General features: G+C 39.8%; 1 protein-coding gene across 8 annotated transcripts in view; it reads left to right on the forward strand.

The window, feature by feature from the left end:
* The window catches only part of AUH (AU RNA binding methylglutaconyl-CoA hydratase), a 152,024-nt gene that overhangs the window by 111,815 nt on the left and 19,589 nt on the right, over window positions 1-20,620 (forward strand). The window contains exon 8 of one of the 8 annotated variants that reach the window (XR_008509787.2): window positions 8,481-8,605. The exons of the other annotated variants lie outside the window; for them this stretch is intronic. The gene's annotated coding sequence lies outside the window, so the exon portion shown is untranslated. The remainder of the gene's footprint in view (window positions 1-8,480; window positions 8,606-20,620) is intronic. 8 annotated transcript variants of the gene reach the window in all.

The following is a 20,620-nucleotide window of genomic DNA, read 5'->3' on the forward strand; positions in this document are numbered from 1 at the left end:
GTGAAAATTTCCAGAACTAAAAGGAAAAATAAATAAACTGCTTTGGTTGGATATTACATAATTGATAGAGCAAGTAAAAAGAAAATCAGTGAGAATATAGAAAACTTTAGGTATATTAGGAAACAACTTGACCTAACATTTTCAGAGAACTCCACAGAAGAACAGAATTCACGTTCAAGATGCACGTGGAATATTTATCAGAATAAAATGAGGGACCATGAAACCTCAAATTTAAAAAACTGAAATAAGAATACATTCTCTGACGCCAGTGGAATTAAATTAGAAATAAAAAACCGAAAGAGATATTTAAAATCTCCAGATAATTGGAAAATAAAAGAATATACCTCTAAGTAGTCTGTGGGTCAAGTAAGAAATCACAAGAGCAATTTGAATATATTTTTGAATTTAGTGAAAATGAAAACATTAAATTTTGTGGGATATAGCTAAAACAATGCTTGAAGGAAATTATAACTTTAAAATCTTAGGAAAAAAGGTCTAGAATCAGTGATCTAAACTTTTACCTTAAAAGTGGAAACTGGTGAAATAGGTTATACACAAATAGAGAACAATCAGTAAAACCAAAGCTGATTCTTTGAAAATGTTTAAAACACAAAAAGCCAACCTGATCAAGGAAATGAAAGGTGGTAGGTCGGAGGTGAGGTCAGACGGAGAGAGGACACAAATGACCAAAATCAGGATTGAAAGATCGTTCATCACTACAAATCCTACAGACATTTAAACGATAGAAAGAGAATATTATGAGCAACATTATGCGAGCAAATTCACCAACTTGCAAGACACAATTACCAAAACATGACATGAGAATAGGGAATCTGAATACTTCTGTACTTTTTTAAGAAATTGAATTTGTAATTAAGAATTTTTCCGCAAAGAAAGCTCTGAGCAGATAGCTTCACTAGTGAGTTCAGTCAGCCATTTAAGGAAGAAATATTATCATTTCTACTCCAGCTGTTTCAGAAAATAGAGATCATACTTCCAGACTCGTGTTTTGAGGCCAGCATTACCTTCCTACCAAATACAAAAATAGTTAATGAAAGATATATACAGACAAGCATCCCTCATGAAAACAGGTGTGAAAGTCCTAACAATTTTAGCATATCAAATCCAGTAATTCATAAAAATATAATACATCATAACCAAGCAGGATTTATCTCATTTATAAATCAATACAATTCACAATTTTAACAGAAACAAAGAAGAATTGTGTGGGCATCTCAATGTTCACAGAAAAAGCATTGGACAGAATTTAATATTGACTCATGATTTCTTAAAAATTTCATAAAATAGAAACAAAAGGATACTTCCTCAAACTGGCAGAAGGCCTTTACAGAACATTTACAGTTAGTGTATTTAGTGACGAGAAACTATATGCTTTTCTGCTAAAAGGGGAACTAAACAAGTCTGTCCACTCTCGTCACTCTTATCCAACATTGTCCCGTAGGTTCTTGCCAGTGCAATAAGTGAGCAAAAGAAATAAAAGACATACAGAGGCTGGGCATGGTGGCTCACACCTGTAATCTCAGCACTTTGGGAGGCCATGGCGGGTGGATCACCTGAGGTCAGGAGTTCGAGACCAGCCTGACCAACATGGTGAAACCCTGTCTCTAACAAAAAAATACAAAAATTAGCCAGGTGTGGTGGTGAATGCCTGTAGTCCCAGCTACTTGGGAGGTTGGGGCAGGAGAATCCCTTAACCCAGGAGGTGGAGGTTTGCAGTGAGCCGAGATCACGCGATTGCACTGCATCCTGGGCTGTAAGAGTATAAGAGTGAAACTCCATCTCAAAAAGAAAAACAAAAAAAAAAAAGAAAAGACATACAGAATGGAAAGAATTTAAACACTGTCTTCACACATGTCATGATATGTTCAGATAAAATTTTAAAGAGTCTACCAAAACACTGTTAGAACTAGTAAGTGAATTAAGCAGGGTCATTGGATACGAGTTCAGAATATAAAATGAATTGTGGTTCTATGTACTAGAAATGATCATTGCAAAGTAAATTTTAAAAAATCACTAAAATTTACAATAGCATTAAAAACCATGAAATACTTTAAATTTAACACAATATTTGCAAGATCTGTAGACTCAAAACTACCAAACATGGCTGAGCAAAAATGAAAGAAGACTTAAATAGAGACATAAAGTGTTTGTGGATCAGAAGATGAAATATTTTGAAGACGTCCTTTCTCTTTGAACTAATCTGTAGATGCAGTGCAATCCTGGATAATATACTTACAGCGATTTTTGTGTACGATGGCAAGGTGGTTCTAAAATTTTGATGGAAATGCAAAGAACGAAGTTGGTAGATTAAACACTACCTGATTTCAAGACTTATTATAAAGGTACAGAAATCAAGACACTGTGATACTGGTGTGAGAACAGACATAACAGAGCCATGGAATAAAATAGAAATTCCAGAAATGGACCTGCACGTACATATATGATGAGGGATCCATTGGTGGCAAGGGGCTGTGATCTGTTTGTTATTCTCCTCCTTCACTTTCAAGGGAATGGCAGTCCTCCCCAGGACCCCCTTCACCCCATTCTAGATCTTGATTCCTTCTCTCTGTTGGGGCGGGAGGAGGCTGGATCAAGAGGCTTCTCACACTGCTGCTGCTTCTGTTCTCTGGGTGGCATGTGTCCATTGCTGGCTCTCCTGTGGTTTTTGTTGGTGCCACCGCTCCCTGAGGTAGGAGGTCTGACTACAGATCCCCATCTTGCACTGCCACTGGGCTCTGGCAGTGCCCAGTAGTCTCTGTGGCAGAGTCTCCAGTAGTCTCTGTGGCAGAGACTACTAGCTGTTTCCAAATAATGGATGGATCTTTCTTCCTTTTAGTAATAATACTGCTACCCTGGTTCAGATCCAGCTAGATCAGCGTAACCATTTTAGCTCTACATAACCATTTTAGCCTCCCGTATAGCTTGGAGATGGCCTTATGGCAAAGTTTCTGCCCACATAGATGGCTGCAATGTGAACTGGAGAGCATTCTCATCAACCTCACAGACGAGAGCAACACCCAGCGGGTGGCAGAACAACATGAGAGATAACCCAAGAATGCCTACAAGTTTGGGATATTTTAAAAGGAGAGAGAAGCTTTGATCTTTTTTAAGACTATGTTATTTTTGTCAGCTGAATAATCGTAACTCATGTCTTTGCCTCATAGGCTATCTCTCTGTGTAAGGGTCTGGCAAGGTAGCTGCAGCCCAGGTACCTTCCATGATGTTGAGGAGAGACTCTCATATCCTCACCACACCAGAGAGCAGGTATGCAGGTTGCCACCAGTGTTCTCCTCCCTACCCACTCCCCGACTTTTCTTTTCATTGGTTCAGTAGAAGGAGGGGCTGTGCAGTAAGTCTGCCGCTTGAGCACAGGGACAGCTGTCACTGCAGTGCTGGTCTCCTGTTCTTGGAGGCATCCCAGTCTCCTTGACCTCTTAGACACCCTCCTACCCCCAAGGTGGGGAAGGAGCAAGCAGAGGCAAAATCCCAGCCCTCCTTGTTAAGACTACAGTGACTTTCCTCTTCTCCCTTCTCCGCGTCCGTAGTGCATAGCTGGAAGGAAGTGTCTGGGTGGTGATGCCAGTAGCCGTGCTGGTGCCATGCCAGGTGCTCTTCATGAGCATCAAAGGAGGGCAGGCTCAGGTTCATTGCTGTCTTTAGAATCTGGGGTTCTCGATCGTCTTTGCCCTCAGGTTGGATCTCAGTCTCCAGATTGTGGGTAGCAGGTCAGTCCCACTTCCTGTCTCATTACAAGATGTCATATTTCAGAATAATCTTGTTAATGGTTTTATTAACAAATGTTATTTTAGGACAGATTTCATGAAGTGTTATTTTATGCCACTAAATAAATCATAAGCTTAATTGCTACAGTCTGGGTAGAAGCATATTTGTTTTACAGTATAAGCCTCACTAACTGATTTAATGGAGTAGTAGCCAAAAGCAATTTCAAGTACTTCCATATATTACAAATGATCAATCTTTGTTGTTTCTAAGATAAGATATAACTGAAATAAAATGTTTATGTGACATTATTTAAATTTAATTATATTTAATTCCTATAAAATGGAAGATAAAATGCCAGAAGTTAGAGCTTATGTATTTTTAAAATAGAGCTGCATAACTTATAGAGCCTCAATTCATGAGCAACTAGCTTGCTTTTTGAAAATGAAAAGGAGAAAAAAGATGACAGTTTCCAAGTTAATTCACATTATACTTTTGATTATAAATAATAAATGTCATTTCTAAATGATCACTTTGCTGTGTACCAAGTCAGCACTTGATAGTTGAAATAAAAATTATTTTATGACTACTAATTTGTAAGGAGGCATTATAAATAGCTTTTATATGAAAAAATAGATACATATGCCCAAGCATATTTAATCACTAAAAATTGCTTATCAGGACAGTCATGGAAATATCCTTCTGTAACAGTTTTTCTCAGATCTATTTCAGACTTATGCATCTGTTACTATATTTATCTTTATCTTAATCAGCCCTTGCTGTGAGGTTTGGTTATTTTATTACAAGCAGCTGGGCAAAGCTTTTTCTTTTAAAAACTACATTCTTTTGTAGTGCTGCCATCACTCACATTACACACTTGGACAGCAAAAGCACATAAACAGTAGAACTAGATGAAATACTTGATGTCACTATATTTCATGATTCTGTAACAGAAACCACTCTTTCGGGACGATATAACATGAAAGCATTACAATTTTTTAAAATCTTAACAAAAGATACAGTCAGTGTATGGATGATCGCTCTTAAGAGTTTCTGAACATGAAACTTCTTTTCTTATGCTGGGTTTAACTGTGACTATATTTACTCATCTGAGGGTTAATATCATGCCAACATTTAACTAGTTTGCTCTGATACTAAAATATACATACTAGTGTTTATATTTAGTGACTTTATAAGATTATTAGAAGTCTACAATTCCAAACCTCTGGCCCAGATGAGAACTTTTTAAATATATAAACCCTTTTATAAATCTAACCTTACACTTTATTCCAACTTTGGTATGACAGTTTGAAACATTTTCAATTCCAGGCCGTAAATTCCAGATTCAGTTTTCCTTTGAGTTTGTGCTGTATACCAGGTCCTGGGGTAGGAATTATTCCATTGTCTCTTAATTTTATGTCAAGTCTAAAAGGTAGGTTACGCCCATATCAAAAATATGGAAACTGAGTCTTAGAACCTTTTCCAAGGTCACATAGGTAATTAAGGATATATTGATTGTCCCATTCTGCCATTTAGGATTTTTGTTAGTTAAGAGATGTGCTGTGATATTAGGAAAATGATCTTCAGTGTAAACATATTGTTGCATTGATGTCATACGAATGGTTGCCAATATAGGCAGTTCTTGACATGTTTTATTAACTGAACAGATATGGACAGCTTGCTATTTTAGATTACCCGTCTCTTATATTTAGAATTCATTTTCATTTCTACTATCACACTTTTAATTTAGACTTCTGTTACCTGCCCTTAGAGCTAATCCACCATCTTACAGTTAAACTCTGGAATTCTATCCTCCATACATTTATATCCATGATTGCTAAATGAACTTTACATCAAAACCAGTGGTTCACATTGCTTACTAAAGAAAGCATAAGCTCATCCTGGCATTGAACACTTTATTTTCATTGCTCAGTTTTGCCCTTCCCATCCTGTCTGTGCCCCGTCTCAACCATTTGAGGCCCCTGCCGTTGTTGGAAGAGGCCTTCTTGTTCCCAGTGCCCCTGCTCGGGGAAGACCTTCCCCAGCTTCCTCCCATAGTGCTTTGTTTAATCCTCTTACATTACCTTTATTTTAGCCCCAAGTCATAAAATCTGGGAAATTCAGGTCAACCAAGTAAGTTTGTGCACACCATCCAGAGATACCTTCTTCACAGATGTGCAGCCTCTTCCTGTGTCTGTTTTCCGGGAGAGGCCTGTGCACTGAAGACAATTCAGATTTACTTTATTAACATTCTTTCTGTGAATTTGTTTATGGATGAATCTTTAAGTATGCCAGAAAGGACATTAGTTTTATTTCCATAGTAATTAGTTGGAAATGTAATCATTTTCACTCTGTACTTAGCTTATTTATTTGACTTAATGTTAATTTTTTCATAACATATTTATAGCTTGTCTCCTTAAATTGTGCGGTATTTCATACCATTAAAATACAGTTTGTATGCAGAAGAATTACTTGTATTAACACTTTAAAGTATACAAAGATTATCCACCACATAGTGTTATATTTAGATAACCTTAACAGACTAATCTGAAAGGAGGTGTTGAGTGTTAATTCACATGGAGCCCTGCAAGGGGGTACAGAAACTGCTTCAGTGAGCAGCTTGCAAGGCTCCTGACGACTGCAGTCCTTAGCTCTCTAGATACCAAGATAAGGGATCAGAGAAGAGCCACAAATCCCGTGAAAGTCAGCTCCTCATTACGCTTGACAAAAAATTTGGTTCAGTGTAAATAGAAAGGTGCTTGTTCTGGGCTAGGAGGTTTGCTGTGATGAGCATACAGTACATACAGCCTTAGGCCCGTGAAATAATACTGTAGGTTTACCTCTTCTTGGGTGTTTTATTGTACCCCATAATTTATTTTCTGCTTTCACAGAGTTTTGGTGGGATATGTTTATAAATTTAACATAATAACAAAAATATTATTTACAAGTTTAGTTTTTAGGCTGTAAGTCATGATTTTCTGATAAATATGAATCTCTCAAATCAGAATATCTGATAAACTTCCAGAGTTCTAGTTAGTTGCTCACTTTACCTTATACCATGTAGAAAGCCCTAATCTGTGCATCTATTAAACATTAGAATGGTAACTAGTAAATTAATTTTTTCAAATTTCCCTCGAGTAAGAAGTAATTTGTCATGTAGTCTGAGGTTGCAATGTTTATTAGGTACGAGCTTACTTTTCATTCTGTATTTGTGAAAGATTATTGTAGAATCTTGGTAAACTTAATCATTTCAAATAGTGAAAGGACTTTGTTTAAGAAATTGTATGATGGATTATTCTCTGAAGAGTAATGGACCCTAGCATACTTTCAAAAATTTTAAACCATATTTTGGATGTATAGAAAAAGACAACCAAAAAAATCACTGGTATTAACAACTAGTACAGAAGCAAAAAGTTTGCCTATTCTCATTACATATACAGCTATATCATATGTGATTATGGTCCAGTAGTAAAAATGTAAAAATTGAAAGATTGTTTTGGTACCTCCATGTCAAAAGGTCAATGCTGCTGGCTTTGTTTCTTTGCCTTAAGGCTTTTATGATAGCTTTTAATCTAATTTAGTCAAAATATGTACTATATCCACATCCACTAATACCTTAGTAGTGTTGCACTTCAAGTATTCTTTTGCTATCTATTTCTAATATCTTGCCTCTTTGGTAATTGAGGTGCATCCTGCCCTTTATGCTACTCTAGCTGGGTGGGGTTGGGAGTCAGTGAAGATAGCCACACACAGTCTTTGTTGTCATGAGAGAGACAGAAGAGGTAGCATAGTGATGGATGTGGTCACACTGCCAATGACAGCCTCTTGGGGGTTCTGCAAAATGAGGGTGATGGCACCACCTCAGAGAATTGATGTGAAAATTAAAAGTTGATAAAGTTCTTAGGACAGGGCCTGGCACATAATAAGAGCTAGATACGTGTCCCCTGCTGCTGTTTTATGCTTTTTTCCAAGGCATCATACTAACGTGTAGCTCTTCCTTGACCATATGTAAATGTTCTCTTTTTAAATGCCTACTACTTTTTTCCTTAAAAAAAAAAAAAAAAATCGGCCGGCTGTGGTGGCTCAAGTCCATATTCCCAGCACTTTGGGAGGCCGAGGCGGGCAGATCATGAGGTCAGGAGATCTAGACTATCCTGGCCAAGATGGTGAAACCCCGTCTCTACAAAAAATATGAAAATTAGCTGGGCATGGTGGCGGGCTCCTGTAGTCCCAGCTACTGAGGAGGCAGAGGCAGAAGAATCACTTGAACCGGGGAGGTGGAGGTTGCAGTGAGCCGAGATGGCACCACTGCACTCCAGTCTGGGCAACAGAGCAAGACTCCATCTCAAAAAAAAAAAAATCCTGAAAAGTAAAAAGAGGTTAAAAAAATAAAAAGGTTGACCGATAGATTGATAGATTTTCTCAACAGCATCTGGAGCTCAGTTAGACTTGAACCATTTAACAGTAAGGAGGTCTTTGAAGGTACTGGAATGCAGGAAATATTTATCAACCCCTTACCACATTATAATTACATAATCACGGCACTTAAAGGGGCAGCGTGAATTATTCTTTGCTTGATCAGTATAAGAATTTATCCGAAGAGTTGCTAGAATAGATGAGAGCTATTGGGTTATGAGGGAATGAAAGAGAATGCTCAGGAGCAGCAGGAGTAAATGGAAAGTTTACTCTATCCTGGCATTCACTCGACATTTGGCTCCCTTTCCCTTTTTCTTTTACAGGCTCTTTGGGAGCTTATATCAGTGGAAACCACAGCTTCTGGCTTTTATAATGAATACATGATCAGCCAGTGATTGACTTGTATTTACCATTCTCCAGTGATTCCTCTCAGAAATCCAGCTACTTTGTAAGTAGTAAAGACCCATCATAAATAAATCTCCTATGAGTATTCACACTCTGAAAACACACAGCACAGGCATAAATTTCACCTTGGCAGCCTTTGCATTATAGAAAGACCTGTGAGAGGAGGTGAAACTTCTTTACTGGAGAAAGGTTAGTTTCAGCTTAGGAGAGAAGAGCTCATTTTCATGTCTTGATAAGAGCCTAGCACCTCAACCATGTCATTGCACCCCAAATGTTGGAGCACTGCTGCTGCACCTAGAGGGGACTGGCAAGGAGAGGACATGGCGACCTCCTGGAATGTTCATAATGGCAAGCCCATCCTGTCTGCCTTACCTAGGAGGTGATAGAAATAAGATTCCTAGAGGTAAAATGCATCTCTGTGGTACCTTGGTAACCCCTGGTCTGGACCCCTAGGCTTGTGCCCTTTCTCTTCTGCTGCAGCCGTGTGTGGTGGGCTCACAGCTCACCCATGTGCTGGGGGAAGCTGCCACTCCACCCACGAGTGGTTTCTTCTCTTTATCAAGTACTTACTTGCCTTTACAACACCCAGGGGACGTGCTGATGTGTAATATTAGAAGTCCTCTAGAGCAGAATTCTGTATCCCTCTCTAAGTTGAAGGAAACAGGGAGCTCACACTTGGTCATCCGCAGTCTGACAGAGGCTTGTCTTGAGGGTGACTTTCTGCCATCAAAAAGATGGAGGACATCGATGATTCATTAAATGTTGGAAACTAGAAGTTTCTGTTTACTGAGCTTTAAATGATGGGTGCTGTACTCCAGAGAGAAGAAAACATAATGAGTATGTCCTCAACATTTTCTTAGGGTTTTAGTTGCCTGAGCAATAAAATACGGGTATGCAGATTACATAGTTGCTGCAAATATGTAGCAGTGGCAAAACATACTCTGTGGTGATTTAGAATCACATACTAGCAAAAATACTGCTTAAGCTAATAGGTCACACATCTGGCAGCTCCCTGGGAATATAAGAGACTCACCTGTCTCCGTGTGTGGAAAAGGCAAGGGGCAAGTTCTCCTGCTGTAACTGATCCTCAGTCAGGACATGCAGCGAACAAGAACATGTAATAAATAGACAGTGTGTTTGCTGAGTGATACAGTGGCCTTAAGGGCCCTTTACAGAATGCTTTGGTATGACTGTGGTATCAAGAGAATTTTTCAGAGGAGCGAGAAAAACTTGCACACCATGGCAAGCTGGGATGGGTGAGTTGTGAGGAGTGGGTGAGGTGGGTGTGCACTGGGAGGGCTGCCATGTGCTGGGCAGCAAGTGCGGTCTCAGAGCTCCTGGACTCCAGGCTCGCCCTGGCAGGTGGAGGCCAGGTTCTTGACAGCTCCTCTGTCCTTCTGCCTGGAGACAATTTTTTAAGTTTTTCATTTTTTTTCCTTCTTTCTAAAAGAAGAATTTAGTGGAGAATACAACTGGAACCCCTGATTTGATTTTTTTTTTTTTTTTTTGAAACAGAGTCTCACTCTGTCACCAGGCTGGAGTGCAGGTGCGCTATCTCAGCTCACTGCAGCCTCCACCTCCCAGGTTCAAGCAATTCTCCTGCCTCAGCCTCCTAAATAGCTGGGACTATAGGCACGCACCACCGTGCCCAGCTAATTTTTTGGTATTTGTAGTAGAGACGGGGTTTCACCATGTTGGCAAGGATGGTCTTGATCTCTTGACCTTGTGATCTGCCTGCCTCAGCTTCCGAAAGTACTGGGATTATAGGTGTGAGCCACCGCACCCGGCCAGAACCCCTGATTTAAAAACAGTTGCAAAGCGTTTTTGTTTAAAATGAGCACACACAGTAGTTGATGAATACTTTTTTGAACATGGTCTTTAAGTGTACTTTTACCTGTTGTATTCATAATCATGAGCAAAGGTACAGAAGATATTTGAGTATTAAGTATGCTTTCAAAGCATCTCTTATATTGCTGATCTTATGTCGGTGCTACCAAAAAAAAACTACCAAACAAACAACTTTTGTGTAATCAGCTCAAAGAATAGCCAAAGGGTGAGGTTATAGGAAAAGAGGGCTTTATAAGATGATGTGTGAGATACTGTTTCTTTGGTATGTCACAGAGCCATGTGGGTCCAGTGTTCCCCAAACCCCCTCTTACAGAACTCCAGGTCAGTGTTCAGAAACACTGTGTTCTTTTTTTTTTTTTTTTGAGACAGGGTCTCTGTCGCCCAGGCAAGAGTGCAGTGGTGCAATCATGGCTCACTGCAGCCTCAACCTCCCAGGCTCAGGTGATCCCCCCACCTCAGTCTCCCAAGTAGCTGGGACTGCAAGTGTGCATCACCAGGCCTGGCTAATTTTTGTATTTTTTGTGGAGGCAGGGTTGTGCCGTGTTTCCTAGGCTCGTCTTGAACTCCTGGGCTCAAGTGATCTGCCCACCTTGGCCTCCCCAAAGTGCTGGCATTACAGGTGCAAGCCACCGTGCCTGGCCCAGAAATGTTGTATTCTTTACTCATTTCTGTTTTTCGTAATTTACATGGAGGTATCCACTGCAAACATAGAAGCCTAGTCACAGTATCACAGTGTCGACCGTGAGCCAAAAATGCCATTGTGCTAGCCTGCTAATAGTAACAGCAAGTCCTCGCTTAACATCATCGTTGGTTCTTGGAAACTGCAACTTTAAACAAAATGATGTACAGCGGCTCCTGAAATCACATCCTTTTGTTCGTCCTTGTTCTTTTATAATGTTGTTGTGAGGGGAAATGGTTTTGTTATATGTTGTTTTGCTTGAAGTCCCAGTTTCCAGGAACCAACAATGTTATGTGAGGACTTACTGTACATATATAAGTGCATTTTGATATGAAACAGTGAGGACAAAAACTGGTATTATAAGCTTAAGATTTACCTACTAGTTATTTAAATTTCCGTGTCCCACCCCAGAGCTCATATATGTAACCTAGAACCATATTCCCGCTACCCCTGGGGGCACTCCCGCTTCCCACAAGCTTCCTTTGTATCACTCCTTTTAGGTTGTGCTTTCTTTGTCTAAAATCCAGTATTGTTAGGAATTTATGCCCTATTTTTCTTCCTTATATTTCTAATAATTGTAGGCATTTTTAGGAAAAAGTTATGTCCTTTATCTTGAGATGTTTTTAGTAGACTCCTTAGAGACAAAAATAACACATAATACAGAGTTGAACATTGAAAAATAAAGCCTCATGCAAAGGCAGTTCATCAAGGAAAGAACAGGCATTTCAACAATTGGTTGTCCATATGCGAAAGAATGAACTTCAATCCATAGTTGCCACAATATGTAAAAATTGATAAAAATGGATCACAGACTTAAAATGTAAAACCTAAAAACAGAAGTGCTTAGAACAAAGTTCAGGGAAAAATATCTTTCTCATTTTGGGTTAGAAATCTAAGGTTTCTTAGATGAGACACCAAGAACATGATCCACATGAGAAAAAAATAGAAATACTGGACTTACGGAAGTTAAGAATGTCTTTTGTCAAGACACTGTTAAGAGAATGGAAGTACGAGCTCCAGAATAGAAGAAGATATGTGTAAATCATATTTTTGATAAAGGACTTGTATCCAAAATTTGTAGAGAATTCTCTAAACTCAATAGTAAGAAAACAAAGCAACTTAGTTAAAACATGGTCAAGAGGTTTAAGCAGACACTTCACTAAAGAAAATGTAAGTATGGCAAATATGCACATAAAAAGATGCTCTACATCAGTAGTCTTTAGGGAAATACAAATTAAAACCACAATGAGACAATACTGAACACCTATAGAATGACTAAAATTAAAGACTGTAGTAAACGTCGGCAAGGATGTAGAACATTGGGAACTTTCACCAATCCTAGTATTATTGGTCACTAATTCAGAGAGAATACTAACAGTTTGGTGGCTGAAGGATTTTGGCCCTGGAGGACACAATGGGATTTGTTTTAAACTGGAGAATAGATTCCTTGTGCCAGAGCCCCATGTGTCAGGGAGGAGGGAGGGGGCAGGACAAGATGTGATCCAAGGAGATGGAGAGGCTGGGAATTGAGGTACTGCAGGCGTGCAGCTGTGAGAGTGAGACAAATGGACCAGTGGGAGTGGGAGAGACAGGAGAGATGATCTGCATAAGAGTGTGACTGACTGAGGGGTGAGGCAGGGAAGGGGAGTGGTGCTGTGGCAACCACCTTTATGGGGAGTGAGAGTTAGCTGCCCACCTTACCCTCTTGCAGAGTAGCACTATTGGATGAAGTTGATGGGTCTCTGCAGCAGTGTTGCTCTGTCCAGATGTAGACTCAGAAAAGGTTAAAAGGGTGATGCAGTGTACGGAGGAGAGTTTGCCAGCCAGTCATGTACAGTGAGAGAGGAAAGAGGGCTTCACTGCAAAGAATGTGGCTGAGCTGTTGCAGCAGTGGGAGGAGGCTGTATGGAAGGGAATTGAGTGTGAGTAGGCTGAAGGATTGTCGGGGAAAGGAGGCAGGTAACAGAAGACTCAGCTGACTGTGGCTTAACAAGGCCTTGGGTATCATTTTATAAGAAGTCTGGGAAGGCATTGCTGGCATGGCTCCGCTGCTGGCATGGCTCCGGTGCTTAGGCATGATGGGGACTACCAGCCTTTCCAGCCTGCTGTTTTGCCATCCTCATCATGTGGCTTTTCAGCCATAGATTTGTCTTCTATTCCTAACTCTTGGATTTTGTGCTTTAGAAACAGCAGTTTTCCTTGTTAAATAGTCATTTATCCTTTATGCCTATTCTCTTAACGTTTATTTGCTTAGCTTCTAACTTCATTGTGTGCATATGCCACCTTTAAACAGGTGTTTTGCCTTTTGCTTGATTTCTGACTTTAGCCTTATTCCTTCTAGCATGCTATTTCTAATTCATTTATTAGTTCTGTATTTATGTTATTTTGGTCCTCAGTGTTTTGGGTTGCTCTGCAATCTTGTTTTTCATTTCAGCGTGTTCATTTGCCATCGCCTCTTTGAGTCTCATATATTGATTTTATGTCATCTCTAAATTATTTCATAGTAAGCACTTCTGGGAACTTTTCTTCCGTTATTAGCTAGGCTTTCTTAAATGAAAGACAGTGTCTTTAGGATGCCATGTGTGTGCCTTTGCTGTCCTCAGTAGGGGGCTTGTTTGGTTTGGTTTGCTTTGAGGAGTGGGGAGGCTGGCCTGTCTTGTCCAGTAACTATGCCATGTCTTTTGTTAATCTTCCACCTGTTTTTTTGTTTGTTTGTTTTGTTTGTGTTTTTTTAGCATGAACCTCCGTCAGTATTCTTCTTCTTTTACACAGCGAGTGAGCTTCGGGTTGATTCTGGTTGAGGGCTCAGAATTGCTGTGGTGTTTCTTTTGCTTTTCTTCGTTGTCTGAGAGAATGGGAGGAGAGGAGGCAGGAATCACACAGCAGGGCGGGAGGCCATGATTCAGCTTTGTAAATATCTCTTCCCAGGGCTGCCTCCACCGAATCTGCTCATATCTGTTTCCTGTGAGACACACCCTTTGCTTAATATGGTTTCCCAGCTCAGGACAGGGGTCTGGCATTTTAGGACAGTAGGTCTCTGGTGTTTATGGGCCCTGCTCCTGTCCCCATCCCCCTCACATCTTGACAGCTTTAGACAAGAAGGATGGGCACAGTCCATGAGTGTTTTTAGGGACAGTGCAGGGGTCAAAGGTGCACTCCCTCTAGAACGCAGGGGAGGAGAGGGCCAGAGCAGGCTCCCCTGGCTTGCATCCTGGCTCCAGGCCCTACCTTAGGCCTCCGTTTTCTCATCTGTGTGGAGGAAGATGATAGTCCCTACATCCTAGGGTAGGTGGAAGGATTGAATGAGATAATATCCATAAATCATTTGGCACCCGTTTGCTTCTGTCAGCAGATGTCAGCTCCAGTCATTGATGCTTCATAGACTTCTCACTTAGGCACTTCCTACTCAGTCATCTTGGTCCCACCGATCTTGTTTCATTTATTTTCACTTTTGCTTTACTTTTTACTAAACCCTTGCTTAATTGTTGGGGGTGATTAGTGATTAGGTGATTTTGATATTTTTCTTCTTTCTCCAGCTTTCCTCTTATCAGATAAAAACCAAAATGGCTGTCTTCTGTGGGACTGCCTGCTGAGAAGTGGGGCCTTGTTTCTCAAAAAGTGTTCTGATTTTAAAACTTTTCGTTGGCTGCCATCGCACCCCTTTGTCTTCCCATGGGAAGAGGGTGTAATAGTCTCATACTTTTCACAGTTCTGCCTATTTGCCAACTCTGTGCCTGGGGTAGGCCATGCTTCCCCATGGGGCTCCTGGGGTGGGCCGTGGTTCCAGTTCCCACCTGCTGGGCCCACACTTGAAATCTCTTGTGTGTGCTCCCAGCCGCTCTTCATGCTTGTGCCATGCAAGTGTGTCACTTCCTCTCTCGTTGCTTTTTTCTCCCCACCTCTCATCCCTTCCCTCTCTGTTTATTCAACTAATTGTTGTTGCTGTGATTGAGTTCAAAGAGCATGTCTAGGAATTAGTTGTGAGCTAGCTAAATAGAGAAATCTGCAATATACATTTTAAATTTGTAATCAATGTATATTTTGTTTTCAGTGTTTAAAGAATTTTTCATTTAAAATACTGACAGTATGGCTTACTTTTAACCTTTAACCTCTGCATCTCAAATAATTTTTCAGAGGTGCACCTTGGTAAATCCATTGTTGCCATAAGCCATATTTTGTATAGTGACAATACTTTGATGGTTCTTGCTAGGAGAGCAGTAATTAATACTTGTCACGTCTAGAACTTCCCTTCACACATTCTCCTGGAACAGGGTATAGGACAGGGATTGCCCCCTCTGGAACCTATCCTGTACCTCTGGAACCTGCCATTGTGGGTTTAGAACCCTCAGGACACTGGTAAGCTGAGTGAAAGGAAGTCACTCAGGTATTCCTTACCAACATACTTAACAGTGCCTGTAGGAAGCTAGTTGGGAGATGTGGACGGAAAGGAAAAAGTGTCAACATTTATATGAATTTCAAATATATCTTACCTCTAGCTGTGCCTTAAAATGTTTTGAAATATGAAAACTAAAAAATATGTTAAAACATGTTTATTAAACTTGCAGCTTAAGTTCATATTCAGTTTAATATAACTGACCACATTAAGTTTATGTGCAAATTCAGTAACTAGGAAGTCTACAGGTGGCCAATGTTGTGAAGTTATCCCCCAACATTTTATTATGACGGTGTTGGCCAATGTTATTTTAACTGATATTCGATTAATACTATACAGTGAACCTTTTACAAATATTGGATGATTTTTATAAATTAGCCAGCTGAACCTAAAGAAGCAATAGTTGTTGGTGAATACATTCATTTTATATGTTGTGGGTAGTTTTTCTTGCTGGTTTAGATAGAGATTTTAGTTGTTTTATGGTATGCCTTGATTTTACTTTTGTTTGGGATGGGAGGGAAAGATCGTTTTGTTTTGTTTTGTTTTTCTTGAGATATGTCTTAGAGTTTTGAAAAACTGACTAGATATTGTATATGTTTTATAATATAATTTGTTTCCAGTAAGTTAGAATTTCTTTGCTGTGCTAAGAAGAATGGCTCATTCCACTTTCTTAATATGAAACAGTTGTTGACTAGTTCGTTAAATAACAAAATCTTCTAATGCTGTCCGTTTACAGAGTGTTTGATGATTTTCCCAATGAAGAGTAAAGCTACCTAGTTCACCTTTATAGCTTTAGTTATAGTCAAATATCCTGCTTGTTTTAATTTGCTCATTTTGCTGCTCGTTTTCTGTTAAAGGTTACAAAGAAAAAAAAAAAAAAGTGGGCTGCTCCACCTGGGCTGATCTCCAGCAGGAGACCCCAGAAGGTGCAGGGCGGGACACATGACACATCGGCTCAGGCCCCTCTGCACAGGTTCTGTGCTTTGTGATCAGTTCCACATCTTTCATGTCTCAGGCCTTTTCTTGTAGCACTAGCCCTAAAAACTGTAAGATAAGATTGAGGTGGGCCAGCACAGAGAATAGAAAGCGAGGAGGAAGATCTGCAGCGAAGTGAGGAGGCAGAGTGTTGTGCACCCTTCCATCACACGGGCCTTGCTGTGTAATTCATTTCTCTCCAGCAACACCTGCCCAACTGGAGCTGACTGCTGTGTGATTTTGTTTTGAAGCTTTCTGCCATTGTCACTGCCTCTGATAACAGATGAGATAGGTAATAATTCATTTTTCCTTTTGTTCTGATTACCCAGTTACATTCTTATGCTGATTAAGTCTCGCTGAGGCTTAGCCCTGTCAAAGATAGCTAAGGAGCTATGGGTCTCAGGTTTCTGGTCTCTGTTAGTGGTAGGTAGCTGACTGTTAGGAAAAGCAGGTGACTTGCAGAATGAGACATAGCTAATCCACTACTGATTTACTAGTGCACATGGATCAGGTGGCCACCTTACTGCTCTGAGCCTTCAGTTTTCAGATTTGTCAAATGAAGATAATTATGATAGTGACCTCATAGGATTCTTTGAAACATTATAAGAGTAATGTATTCCATTACATATTACATAGTATCTAGTAAGTTCTCAATACGTGGTAGTTATTTACCTGTTAATAATAATGGTGTTGCTATGCCCAGAATCTTTAAATTTTCATCATGTGCCCTACTTTTGATAAAGAATATCAGAAACATTCTTGTCTTCATGTCCACTCCATTCTTTGGTCATTTCTAGGTAACATGAAATATTTTCACGTATTATTTCTTTTATTCCTGATATTTTACTATCTGATAACACCCGGTAAACTTAGCCAGATGTTTTGTGTTTCTAACATGCAGATAGGAAGGATTTCTCACTTACATCTTAAGTCTTTTATTAGAACCCTCATTTAATGAAAACATGAAAGTTCAGTTTTTATGAAATGGAGTGTTCACTCTTTATTGTTATAGTTATTACAGTTAATTCAGAAATGCAAGAAAAACAGTTGATGTGAGGGTGTCACTTCCTTCACTTCTGACTGTGGTTGGCAAGTACGGTGTGTTTTTCATGTGTTGAGCTTTCCAAAAGGAATGTTTTCCATAGCATTCTCTCCACACTTTTCCTCCTCTATTATTTTTTCAAGATAAGTGGTTCACATATTCTTTTTTACTTCCTCCTTGATTTGGAAAGAATGAGGAATGGTTTTGAACTTTGGGAAATATTCTCTGAATGTTGTCTTGAAAAATACTGGGTTTTTTTGGTAAAAGAAAGATGAGTAGAAGAAAAGATGCTCCTTACAGTGTGTGCTGCTTGATCAATCTTTGTCCTTGTGGTAGGCAGCCTCTAACCTGGCTGCCTGGTGTTCATACAGTGTAATGCTGCCTGTGGAGTAAGGCTGGCCATGTTGACTTAGAAGTAATGGGACGTCACCTCTCAGATAGGTTGTAAAAAGACTATGGCTTCCTTGACTCACTCGCCCTGGCAATGCCTTGTCAAGAGGCAGCCCTGCAGTGCAGCTTATGTGTGCAGGACCGAGAAGGCCTGCCAGCTGTGGGGAAGGGAGCCTGGAAGCAGGAGAGCCAGCCAAGCTCTTCCTGGATTCCTGACCCCTTAGAATCTATCAAAGAGTAAGTGTTTGTTTTAAGCCACTAAGTTTTAGAGTAATTTGTAGGGCACAATAAATATTATTTAAATCATTAGACATGATGACACTGTTTCTTTCTTAAACAGACTACATGGTTTATGCTTTACCATATTCAGTGTCCAGTTGGGCTAGGAAATATTACATAGTTGATTTGTTTTCACCATTTAAGAGAGTTTGATTTTTTTTTTAAAGTATAAAATGTTAAATACAACTCTTAAGGGTGGAATCTGTAGATATCAAGGTATTAAGTTTGACATTTTGCTTTAGTAGTTACATGATTTGTCTAGTAAGGTAAACATGAAACATTATATCTCTGGCAAATGTTACTGCATTAAAATAATGTAATCAAGACTTTTCTTTAGGGCTGGCTTACGTATTCATGTTCATTTGACACAAGTATATATGTATTATACATACATAATACATATTATGTACCTACCACAAAACCTAATAAAGGAAAACCTAACACAAAATCTCAAAAAGGAAAAATTATCCAGCCTAGCCATAATCCTTGTAATACATTTGTAGATACTAATATGACTTTAAATCAATCAGATATACTTATATATAATATATAACATATTGTCTATATAAGTAACTAGGGATTAGAATGAAAAAGCACAACACATGTAAGACATAGTTGTCTAGGCATGTTATGGCATGATATTTTTACTGTAGGTAGGTAGATTTCTTACTGCAGTCCTAGTAATTGATCTGATACATGTATGCTGCTACAGAAGAGTCCATTGGATCCCCTCTTTCTATTAGTTTTGTTTCTCTGGACAGTTTCCATGTACCTGGGATAGGTGTTATGTTCAGAAGGCTGTTGGGAAGATCTCAGTTTAGATCAGGCTGGCCGATACCACTTCTCTTGTGTATGATGAGCAACTGTATTGTAAGATTATCATTTAGATTCTGAGTGTCTTCCTTCTTAGGTCACTTTTGTGTGACCCAGGTTGTCTAGACCACAGAACGCACTTAGCACTAGGCATCAGCTGGCTGTTTTCCCACTTTGTGCTGTGCAGCATCCTCCTACCCTGGCCGTGAACTGTAGAGGTGTTGTGTAGACCTTCTCCCTCAGCAGCATCATTGACTAAGACATTGTGCGTGTTGAAATGAACTGTAGGTCATGTCAAGTTTCTTTGGTTTTGAACAGAAACCAATGTTGCCACCAAAAGGGAGCTCATGGGAGGCTAAAGGGCCCCCAGAGACTCTCTCAGTGGCAGGAGACTCTAGACCTGTGCCATCTAGTATTGTAACCACTAACCACATGCAATGATTTAAATTTAAATTGATCAGAATGAACTAAAAATTAAAACTTGAGCCATACTAGTCACATTTCAAGTGTTCAGTAGCCACATGTGGCTAGTGACTTCTGTATTACATAGTGCAAACACAAACCCTTTCCACCATCACAGAAACTTCTCCCTGGTGGAAGTACATCTCCAGATAGCCTTACCTGGAGGCCTTCACTCCAGTTTACTAGCCTAGCCATTCCTTCCATTGCTCTGTTCAAGATCCACCCTGAAGGAGAGAGAGTTGATTGGTCTGGCTTAAGTCATGTGCTTACGTCTTGGTCATATGGGTGTGAGAGAGGGTTGGGCAGGAGAAGCCTCCAGAGACCCCTCAGAGCCACCAGGGCAAGCACCTGAGTTCACAGCCTCAAGACCGCACTCAAGGGCGGAGGGGCGCACAGTGATATTGGTGGGAGCTGGCCAAGAATGGACAGATGCACACCATGGCAGTCTTTAAATAAAAGATTTTGAAAGGAAGATTTTGTGTTCCTCTGGTAGGTAACAATACATCCTTCAAAATATTTTTTAAAAAGATATCACAATATATCAGCAAATATTTGTTTTTAAAGGTGCATGTAAACATTGAAAAATAAGCATAATTTTGTTTTTAATGATTAAGACTTGGGTGTGTCTGTTTCTCTAACAGTGTGTGGCATAATAGTTGAAAAAGCTTTCTATAATAAATATTAATGAAAGCTGTATCACAAAAGTGTTTAATTGTGGCCAGTTTGCTTAATTTGCTCTGGAAAAACATTTTTGATGTCCAGCCTTCCTTCCCCATTCCAGTCCTGATTGCTAGAGGCTTCTCTACCATAATCCACAAAGAGCTCAAACTAATATGCTTCAGGCAGGTTCTGCTGGGGTTGAGCCAGTTAGGTTTTTCTCCTTACATATCCCTCTGTCTTGTGCGTGCGTGTGTGTGTGCGTATGTGTGTGTGCGTACGTGTTTCCATTGCTTTACAACAGGCCTCAGGGAATAGGAAGCATTACAACACTTTAAACATTGGTCACAAATGGAAGGATAAATATTTTTATGGTTTTTGTATGATCGTGACACAATTTAAGACTAGTAAACATGCCATGTTTGTTCACATAGCTCACTCCTCTTTGACCCTGATGCTTTCATTGTAAAGTGAGAGGAAGTCAGTTTTGTAAGCATCAAGCCCTGATGTATGAAGAAAG

The sequence above is a fragment of the Pongo abelii genome, chromosome 13 (genome assembly GCF_028885655.2).
Source record: "Pongo abelii isolate AG06213 chromosome 13, NHGRI_mPonAbe1-v2.0_pri, whole genome shotgun sequence".
Taxonomy (NCBI): domain Eukaryota; kingdom Metazoa; phylum Chordata; class Mammalia; order Primates; family Hominidae; genus Pongo; species Pongo abelii.